The sequence below is a fragment of the Penaeus japonicus genome, unplaced genomic scaffold, assembly GCF_977035675.1.
Source record: "Penaeus japonicus unplaced genomic scaffold, GWHDUDI00000001_assembly GWHDUDI00000006, whole genome shotgun sequence".
Lineage (NCBI taxonomy): Eukaryota > Metazoa > Arthropoda > Malacostraca > Decapoda > Penaeidae > Penaeus > Penaeus japonicus.
In genome coordinates this window covers 4,108,243-4,118,242 of record NW_028234408.1, presented here as the reverse complement: position 1 = coordinate 4,118,242, position 10,000 = coordinate 4,108,243, and the positions used below count along the sequence as shown (strand labels likewise).

The window sequence follows — 10,000 nt, the reverse complement described above, 5'->3', positions numbered from 1 at the left end:
CCTGTCCCTCTGATTTTTAGCTGGTGCCACTAGTGACATAGGCTGCCCATCCTGACGACCAGTTAAGCCATAAGGTGCCCCATTCGCAATGGGTTCATGAACTATCCTATATTATATGAATACTTTTCACAACAATGTTATCATCACAGAATATCAATATCTTTCATTAAACCAAAAATATGCTTCATGTCATAAATTATAGTACATCCATGGATCACTTGACAATAAAATTAAACACATCTCCAGAAGACAAAACATGCTCTTGGCTTTAACCCATTGATAGCGGATGGCATGATTTGCTGTCAAGGCAGAGTCGGTTGTAAAAGCGGATGGCACCGTGCCATACAACATAAACCTGGCACATGACTATATACATATTTCATTAAAACTGCAACCAATGGGTTAAATCCTATAAACTGTTACACCTATGATCACAATTAAAATGCAGTAAAATAGTTATCAAAAAATAATAACAAAATAAAATAAAAATAAAAATAAAACATTTATAGAATAGAATAATAATCTTGTGAACATTCTAAAAATACTCATTAACCTCACAACCTAATTAAATATTCATTATGGTATCACAGATCACAGTGTTACTGACAGAGGTCTCAGAAGAGGGAGGGAGAGGGAAGGAGAGGGAGGGAGAGGGAGGGAGGGGGAGGGAGGAGGGAGAGGGAGGGAGGGGGAGGGAGAAGGAGGGAGAAGGTACAGTAGAAGGGGAATAGAAGGACAAAGGGGAGCACTGGACACTTTTAACAGCAGGGACCCTGTGTTTGAGCAAAAGAGAGAGAGAGAGAGAGAGAGAGAGAGAGAGAGAGAGAGAGAGAGAGAGAGAGAGAGAGAGAGAGAGAGAGAGAGAGAGAGAGAGAGAGAGAGAGAGAGAGAGAGAGAGAGAGAGAGAGAGAGAGAGAGAGAGAGAGACAGAAAAAGAAACAGAGAGAGAGAGAGAGAGAGAGAGAGAGAGAGAGAGAGAGAGAGAGAGAGAGAGAGAGAGAGAGAGAGAGAGAGAGAGAGAGAGAGAGAGAGAGAGAGAGAGAGAGAGAGAGAGAGAGAGGCCATTATAGGCCTCCAGCACATGATCCACACCTCTCCTTGCCAATTATGTTCTCGATAGGTATTTATCACCGTGTCGTGTAAGTGACAAGAGAGGGGAGAAGATAACTATATACAACTCTCTCCTCTTCTCTCCTCCTCTCCCTTTATTTTCTCTCCTCATTCTCTCTCTCTCACACTCTTTTTCCATTCATCACCTATACCCTTTCTCCCTTGTTCAATGTCAAAGGGCTTACCAGCCTAGAACCCTAACCTAACCTACATGCGAGACACAATATACACATATAAGCAACTTATTTAATGAAACATGGAAAATTGTGTGTGTGTGTGTGTGTGTGTGTGTGTGTGTGTGTGTGTGTGTGTGTGTGTGTGTGTGTGTGTGTGTGTGTGTGTGTGTGTGTGTGTGTGAGTGAGTGAGTGAGTGAGTGAGTGAGTGAGTGAGTGAGTGAGTGAGTGAGTGAGTGAGTGAGTGAGTGAGTGAGTGAGTGAGTGAGTGAGTGAGTGAGTGAGTGAGTGAGTGAGTGAGTGTGCGTGTGTGCGTATGTGTGTATACTGGATTATCCTTTCTATAAATTAATTTGAAATCAATAAAAAACATTCACCTTATCTGATATTTTTTATTCAGATGAATATAGAAACCTTCCCATTCCAATAAAAAAACATAATAAAAAAGAAAAAAAAGAGAGAAAAAAAAGAAGAAGAAGAAAGGTTTCTGTGCTCAATACAAGGAAACCATTAAGCTCAATGTGGCCTGCCTGTACCTGCTCCTCGAGTTGCCAAACGTTATTTATCTCGGACAGTACCTTGACCCACATAGTGACCATGTGCACTTTAGCACCTGAGATGAATTAATTCACTACACAGAGGGAATATTGTTTCAGTGTGGACATAATAATAGCTTGGCTATTCCCCCCCCCTCCCCTCTTCATTCTTTATTAGATAATATCAATATCTGTGAATTTATCACAGAATGATAAGAGGAAGTGTTCTCTTGAACTCCTAAACTAGAATCATCAACTCATTGCCATAGGAATATCATTCTCATTAATAGACTTTACGAAGTACAAAAATATCTGAATATCTGGGTCCACCTTCCTTTGTAACAATTATCATCCTTTCCTCAATAAACTAACTCATAAATATCAAGATCAGTTTTATCATGAGTTCCCCTAACTCATTTATTATAAAGCTACCTAAATAAAAACAGGAAACCTTGGCAGACACCCCTTTTTTTTTTAAAGTTGAAATTACTTGACAACATCAGCCTGATGCGAGCTTTCAGGACAAGATTTGGGGTGAGATTCTCTAGTATAAAGTTGGAGGCGTCACCTTAAATGTAGACTGACTGTGAACTTGTTCTCAGAAAACTATGCTTTATATACTAAATATACATTTTTTTCAAATCGTATAATGTCTTGAACTACTCTTTATTTTTACTTTCCCTCTCTTGAAGTGAGCCTTATATCATGTGACAGCTAGCCTTCAATTAATGATGATAATTTTCATTGTATTCGTGTGATATTTTGTACTATCATACACTGTCACATTAGTACCAAGGTTAATGAGAACTTATCAAATTTACTTCTATGGTGAGAGAATCATTGTGGTTGCTAAGTAATTCAAGCAATTATCTCTTCTTGAAGCCAACATTATGGCTAAGCTAAGTATTTGAGTTTAAAAAGTGAGGTTTTCTACACTGTACACATATTCTTAAATCCCTTAATTCAGATAGTTGGAGGTTCACAGAAATTAACTTAACTACCAATGTTCTACAAAAAGTTTCAACAATGTAACAATAAAATAAAGGGTTATATTCTTACTATTACTCCCTCCCTATACTATAAATCAGGTGCATATAAAGGAAGGATCTCTCTTATATCGTACATAATCAATAGCTATATATTTTGTCATATTGACAACTAAATATACGAATAACAGTATATATAACGTATTTTGCAAAGGTATCTCTAGAACTAACCAATCCAACATATTCTAGTATTCTGTCACACGAAGTCTTCCTCCTTTACAAAAAGGAGTAGTAATTGCCTGGGACTCAAGTCTAAATTGTCAGTGCACTCTTAGTGGAAGGAAAAACTAGCATCGCTCAGTATCTCCTTGGTTTAAGTTCCATACAGGTCTTCATCGGCTAATTTTGTAAAACATGGTAATATATTTGGATGTTGCTTCAATAACTTGTATGTAGTGTGTATATATATCACCTATTATCAACTTTTAAACGCACAAATACACACATTTCTTTTAATACAGTATTCAATATATATATATATTTTTTTTTCTAATTAAACACTTTGTTTGAACTCTGGTGTGTCCCTCAAATACTAATGACACATTATACAATACAAAATATTTAAAACAATTCAGTAAAATTCCCTTTCTAAAAATCTGTGCCTTCTCAAAAAAGTCTATCTAAAACAAATATAAACACTAATCACAAATTTTCCACATCAACAAGGGTAATTGTTACCTTGTATAAACTCTTGCAATAACAACGTCAACATTCACGAAACGTGAGGGGTAGAATGAGAGATGCAACAACTACATCATTGTGCAATTAGCGATATGACCTTGATTTCTGATGTATCAATATTTATTTCAAGATTCCTTCTTCAATGCCATACCCTAACCTAGTCATTAAATCTGATCTATAGCAGAGGAGGACAATCTATATTATTCCAGACACATGAAACACTTTTTCTTGCTTCAACGTTTGACCTAGCATTGACCTTGACTTTTGATACTCATGGAAATGAGTCAAGGGAGAAGGTCTTGGCACAACTTCCTGCTTATTAACCATGACAATCTCCTATCTATTAACCAAACTCCCCGTAATCGGGACCGTATATATAGATTTTTCACGAGATTCAGGTTTCTGCACAAGTGTCAGGCCATACTGTCTTCTGTTAAAATTACTGTGACTGACAAACACTCCTCGTTACAATACACTCACGTCAAACTATGCATGAATATTAATACAGCACAGTGTAATCAAATCATTACATCAGTTTGCATAACGTAAAAAACAAACAAGTCTCTGCTTCATGTTACAACAGTTTATCATACTCTTCTAGTTACTAAGATCCACTGAAAAATATACACTAATATTCTAAATTGATACAAAATAACTAACTTCACAAAGACTCCAATCAACTAAACAAAATAAGGCGCATTCATAATCCAAACTTGAAACTAGACGACACCCACGACTTTTTCCTCACAAATCATATTGCAACATAAATAGACTGCCACGGCTCCCGCGCCTTGCACTCTGGCAAAGACCAACAAATTGCAACCATAGATATTATAACAAGATAAGGCATAGACTAATTCCTCCAATGAAGAGATATCACCAAGAAGGTCTACAAGCACTCTCTTGCCAGAACATATACAGTATATGTCTTTTCCGAAGAACTGATAGAAGGGGGGCCGTACTAATCTACACAAGGATAGAGGCATACATCGTCTAACATCTACCAAAATACATAATGCTTGTAACATGATAGTTTGCCTTCAATAATACCTTGACATGACATGACTGTTGTCTTTTCATGATGACAGGAAATGCCTTTAATAATGCCCTCTAATTATAGTCTCCTTCAACATATTGATTATATTAATATATCTGACATTTCTCAGTAAGCGCTATTAATACTCACAAAGAATAGCTGTTCACGTCATACACACATATTTCTCTATCTAAATTATCATGAATCTAATTTCCTCTGGCTAACAAGACCCTTTCAAACTTTTGACGTAAACATGAAGTTCTTCGGAATATTTTTTTTTTTTTTATAAACATCTGACAAAAATATTCAAATCTGTTGAAAGGATAGAATAGTATCTTTATTCTTATTGTATCAGATGTTTAAATCTAACAAAACAAGACTAAGAGAAACCAAAAATCTAAAGGCAATATACATGACACATGACATGAGTCATCAGGTGCGAGAGACATCTGGCAAATGGAGTGACCTAATATATGCATAGTTTTACAAATAGACAAACATTCCAAACTTTATATCTACCTTGAGAAACTATTAATAACAATGTATCCAAAGAAACGGGTTTTGTTGGCACAGGAATGCTGAGTAAATAAATTATTCGAGAAGCATTTCCTAGAAAGGCCAAGATCTGATCTATCTTGGAAAATAATTAAGGTATTTTGGAAGCAAATCTGGATAAACTGATAGGGTAAAAAACAATTCACTGTCACAAAATCAGATACAAATCAGATAAAGCCAGATGATGTGACCTTGAACAATAACCTTGACCTTTGAACAATAGTATTTCTTTCAAGAGGAAGACCTTTACACAAGTCTGAACAACTCTTCCAAGTTCCACCCATCGTAACCATGAGATGTTTGCAAAAATGCAATATATGGCCTGGAAGTGTGTATATCTGTTTACCATAGCCATATATATAACAAATAAATCTGGGATTGTCTCCTGACTATCTAAAGTTCTGTTAATAGAACCACATACTTCCAGACATTATCATTCTGAGTGTGTTAAATGTCTTCAGAGAATAATAACGTATTTGTCTAGCTTCAAGTAATCGCGACTGTTTTATTGTTTCCATGTAAATTCTCCTCAAATTCTAATCTATTTTATTAACTGAATTATCAATGTTTACTGCACTATCAACAACAATCTGGAGCTGTGCAAAGGTGACAAATAATTATTTTCGCATTCTCGGCATTTACAAAAGTCGTTCCCCCTTTACCGAGCACTATATTGATTAAAAAAACGGAAAATGCACATTCCCTTTGACAGATCCGCAACCAAATTTTTCATTTGCAACAACCAGATCAGAAGACACTCGGAAAAAAACATAAGAAAACTTAAGAGATTACTTAAGAGATTCTCTCCTTGTTTCCGTAACAAAGAATCAATACTCCCTCATCGTAACTAAGCCTTTGAAAACATTAACAACCAATAACGTGAAATCACAAAGTCTATCAACACAAGAAAGGAATCCCATATATCAAAGCATCAATGACCTACCAGCATCAAGTAGGACATGACAGCAGGTGCCTCAGTGTGGTAGCAGGTGCCGATACCAAAACGGCAAGTGCCGCGGCGAACTCTTTCCTCCGGGGAACGCGGAAGGTGCCACGGTCTACTGTCTGGCATCACTTCCACACCATCCTCTCTCAGGAAGTATGGCGATCGGCATCGTGTGTGGGGATAGATATGGTTGCGCGTTGGCAGATACCCTTTTGTAATGATAGATGCCGTCGTGTGGTGTCAGGGCGCGCGGTGAGATGTGTTGTTATATAGTGACCGATGCCGTGCTGTAACAACAGATGTTGCTGTGTGGTGTCAAGGTGTGAGGTGATAGATACCATTGTATGGTGACAGAGAAGAGTACTGTAGTGTACAAGAGTATGGTGCTAAAATGCCCGTCTGGTGATAGATACCGTAGTGTGGTGTCAGGCTGTGAACAGATAGACAGACAGACTCCAAAGTGTGATGCCAGGTGTGGTGCCAGACGCCTTTGTGTGGTGCCAAGGGGGGGGGGCGAGGTGTGACAGCCACCACCACCACCTTGACTCGACAGCATCAGCTGATCACCCGGAACGACGACGACGTGACCCTAACTTCCCCCTTATCCTTCTCCAAAACCCCTCTTAACCCCAGACCTAATCCACCTCAGCCTCTCCCCCTGACAGACCCGCATCCACGCTAGGCTCAGGAACCCCCCTACGGACCCCAAGACCAGCAAGGAAGACCCCTTAATCGCCCGAAAAGGGGACCCCGATCGAGATTTCGGGGTCTTGGATCCTTGACACAGATCGTAAACAACTCCCAGCGCATTTCCCGATTTACGAGGCTTTCGCAGGGAAAAAAAAACACCTTTCCCCCTCGTCCCCCTGCTTGCAAGACCCCCAGACATACTCACCGGCAGAAGAAGGAGTAAAGACGAGTGAAAAGACCCAATATAATATAAGGATATCCGGAGAAGTTAAGGTCGTGTACTCAAAATGGCGAGGACTTCCGCCCTGGCTGACTGAACACTCACAACTGAGGGAGGAGAAAGGAATGTCCGCGATGGCAGAAAATGGGAAAATTGCCACCGACCAGGTTTTCTCTCGTAAGGGGGGATCCTTAGCCTTTCTTTTCTTTCTCTCTCTCTTTCATGGATCCTCTAGGATAGGGGGGGAAGGAAGGAGGATTAGGGTGTGTGTGTGGGGAGGGAGGGATTGTGGTGTAATTATTCTCCTTTATGTGGTAGGGTGGAGGGAGATGGAGGAGGAGGAGGAGGAAGAGAAGAAGTGAGGGGGGTTTTCTTCCTTTCTCTGTCTCTGTCTGTCTCTCTGTCTCTGTCTCTTGTGGGGATCCTTAATTCTTTCCTTAATATTAAGTCTTTAATAATGGACGTCCTGTAGAGTCTTTCTGAAGGATGTTTCTTTCGAGGGAGTACCACAAGCATCTTCTTTCTAATCTCATCTTAAGACAAGAAGAGGGAGGGAAGAGGAAAGGAGGAAGGGGAGGAAGGGGGACATTCGAGGAGGAAGGTTTATCTCTGAATAAAAGGAGGAGGAAATTTCGACTTGAGACACATTGCCGCAGAACTCCAAGACGGGCGTGAGGGTGATGAGATGACGGGACTTAATTGGGCGTGATTTTGCATGCTTAGGATGCCAATGACTCCTCAGTTTCTTGATCTTAATAGTTGTCTCTACGTCGTTGTGCGATATGCGATGCTCGGTTTGAAGATTGAGTCTCTATCAACAGGTAAAAACGTGGCTATGGTTTGGCCTACGTGGTCTCCCAGATAGATTTACTTGTGTCTATTATATGTATGTATATGAAGGTTTTTTTTCATCAGTAGATTGTTCAGTTCTGTTCATCTGTACAGTGAGATTCCTGAATAATTTTACCGTAACGGAGTATCTTGAGACGCAAGAGTGTAACACTTCCTTGTAATGCTGTGCTCGCTTAATGAACATCCTCACGTGACTTATTATACTTAAGAACAAGCTCCATTCTTCATTAAACATCGTGAGTTTACTTCAGAACATACCCACGGGATATGACTTCCATCATTATTAACCGTAAAACAAAAGTCGACGCTAAATGACGTACATACAGATAGATCCGTGTGTGTTACCTAACCAAACGGTGACTCAACATCTTGACTTTTTTTTTCTTCAGCTTGCTATCAACACCAGAGACTTTTGGCTCTAAGTCTGTTTGTTTGCCTCACTTTTGTGTCTTGAACATACGCTTTCTCTTTGGGGTATTGGCGTTATACTTACACGCAAAGCAACAGGTATATAAAACCCTCACAGAGATAAAGTGGTGGATAGATACGCAGGCAGATAAACAGATTTAATAGTCTTGTGATCTCATCTCATTTCTGTTCTAAAGCCAGTGTGGTGCTGAGTAAGTTCCGTTTCTTGACTTCTCGCTCTATATTTCGGCTTTTGTTCAGCAACTTTTCCTAGTTTGGTTGTCAGACTAACATCCATATCAATATTTCAGTGATGCAAGCTTAGAGATAGGATTATCCTGTGACAAGAAAGTGGGATTTTTCACTTTTTTCCAAGTATATAGTTATTCATTTCCCTCTGTTTCGAGGTCATGCCATCCTCAGGCACTAAGGAAAAAAATTAGTGAGGTCACGGGGCCATGTTTAAGAGCAACAGCAAGTACAGTGTTAGATTAGTGCCGCAGGTTATCAGATAAAAAATGTTTACGGTAAATAGTTCGACTTCGATCCTGCTTCACCTATGTTTATTTTCAACTGTGAATTGTAACATTGTAAACGTATTTGATCTGTGAAGCATATGCATTTTCAGATAGTTTTTACAAATTTTGATAATTGTTATTGTTAGGTCTTTCTCTCTCTCTCTCTCTCTCTCTCTCTCTCTCTCTCTCTCTCTCTCTCTCTCTCTCTCTCTCTCTCTCTCTCTCTCTCTCTCTCTCTCTGTGTGTGTGTGTGTGTATGTACATTTATGTATATATGTATACACACACATATATGGTATATATATATATATATATATATATATATATATATATATATATATACATATATATATATATATATATAACATATATATATATATATATATATATATATATACATATATATATATATATATATATATATATATATAATATATGCACACACATAACACACAAACACACACACACAACACATACACACATAGACACACACACACACACACACACACATATATATATATATATATATATATATATATATATATATATATATATATATATACACACACATATATACACACACACGAGATGAACAGAGGCGCAAAAATAGTGACATTACATACCCGAATATTTTGTAACTGTTACATAACTACCAACGGAAACAGTTCTCAAACAGGTTTAATGTTATGAATCCAGAAAGTACCGGAAACAGTTGTTCGTTCGTTCGTTCGTGATAAGAGGAAGTCGCTAAACCAAATGAGACTCACCTTTCTCGAGGTCCCGTTATCTGTTGTTCTTCCATGATCTGTCGTGCTGCACCCTAGCTCATTTGTGAACATTTACGGTACGTTATCATAGAACATTGCTGTGCTTGTGTGTTATTGGGTTGGGTGATGGGTTTGTTGTTGTGAATCTGTGTGTACTTTTTGTTTTTGTTTTGTTTTAGTGGTGTATGGTTAGTGTACGTTAAGGGTTTGTTTGGTGTTGGGGATTCGAAGCTATGGCGGGAATTCAAGATTTTTTTCCTCGAGTGTTCTAGGAAAATTGGTGTAGTGGTCGTGGCACAGTGTAAATAATCTCTAGAATAAGATTAAGAAAGGCAGAATGGAAATACAGACAAGTACATGAAATCACTTTCACGTAAAGATTTGATATGTGGGATTCAGTTCACGAAAGTTTCACTTACATTCATTTTGTTCCCGAGTTGTACACGTACCGCACAGTAGCA

The 10,000-nt window shown here is 38.5% G+C and overlaps 1 protein-coding gene across 1 annotated transcript in view; it reads right to left on the bottom strand.

The window, feature by feature from the left end:
• lqf (epsin homolog lqf) overlaps positions 1 to 7,121 on the bottom strand; it is a 53,419-nt gene extending 46,298 nt beyond the window's left edge. Inside the window, exon 1 of the mRNA XM_086537438.1 lies at positions 6,980 to 7,121. The gene's annotated coding sequence lies outside the window, so the exon portion shown is untranslated. The remainder of the gene's footprint in view (positions 1 to 6,979) is intronic.
• Between the last annotated feature and the right edge of the window lie 2,879 nt (positions 7,122 to 10,000).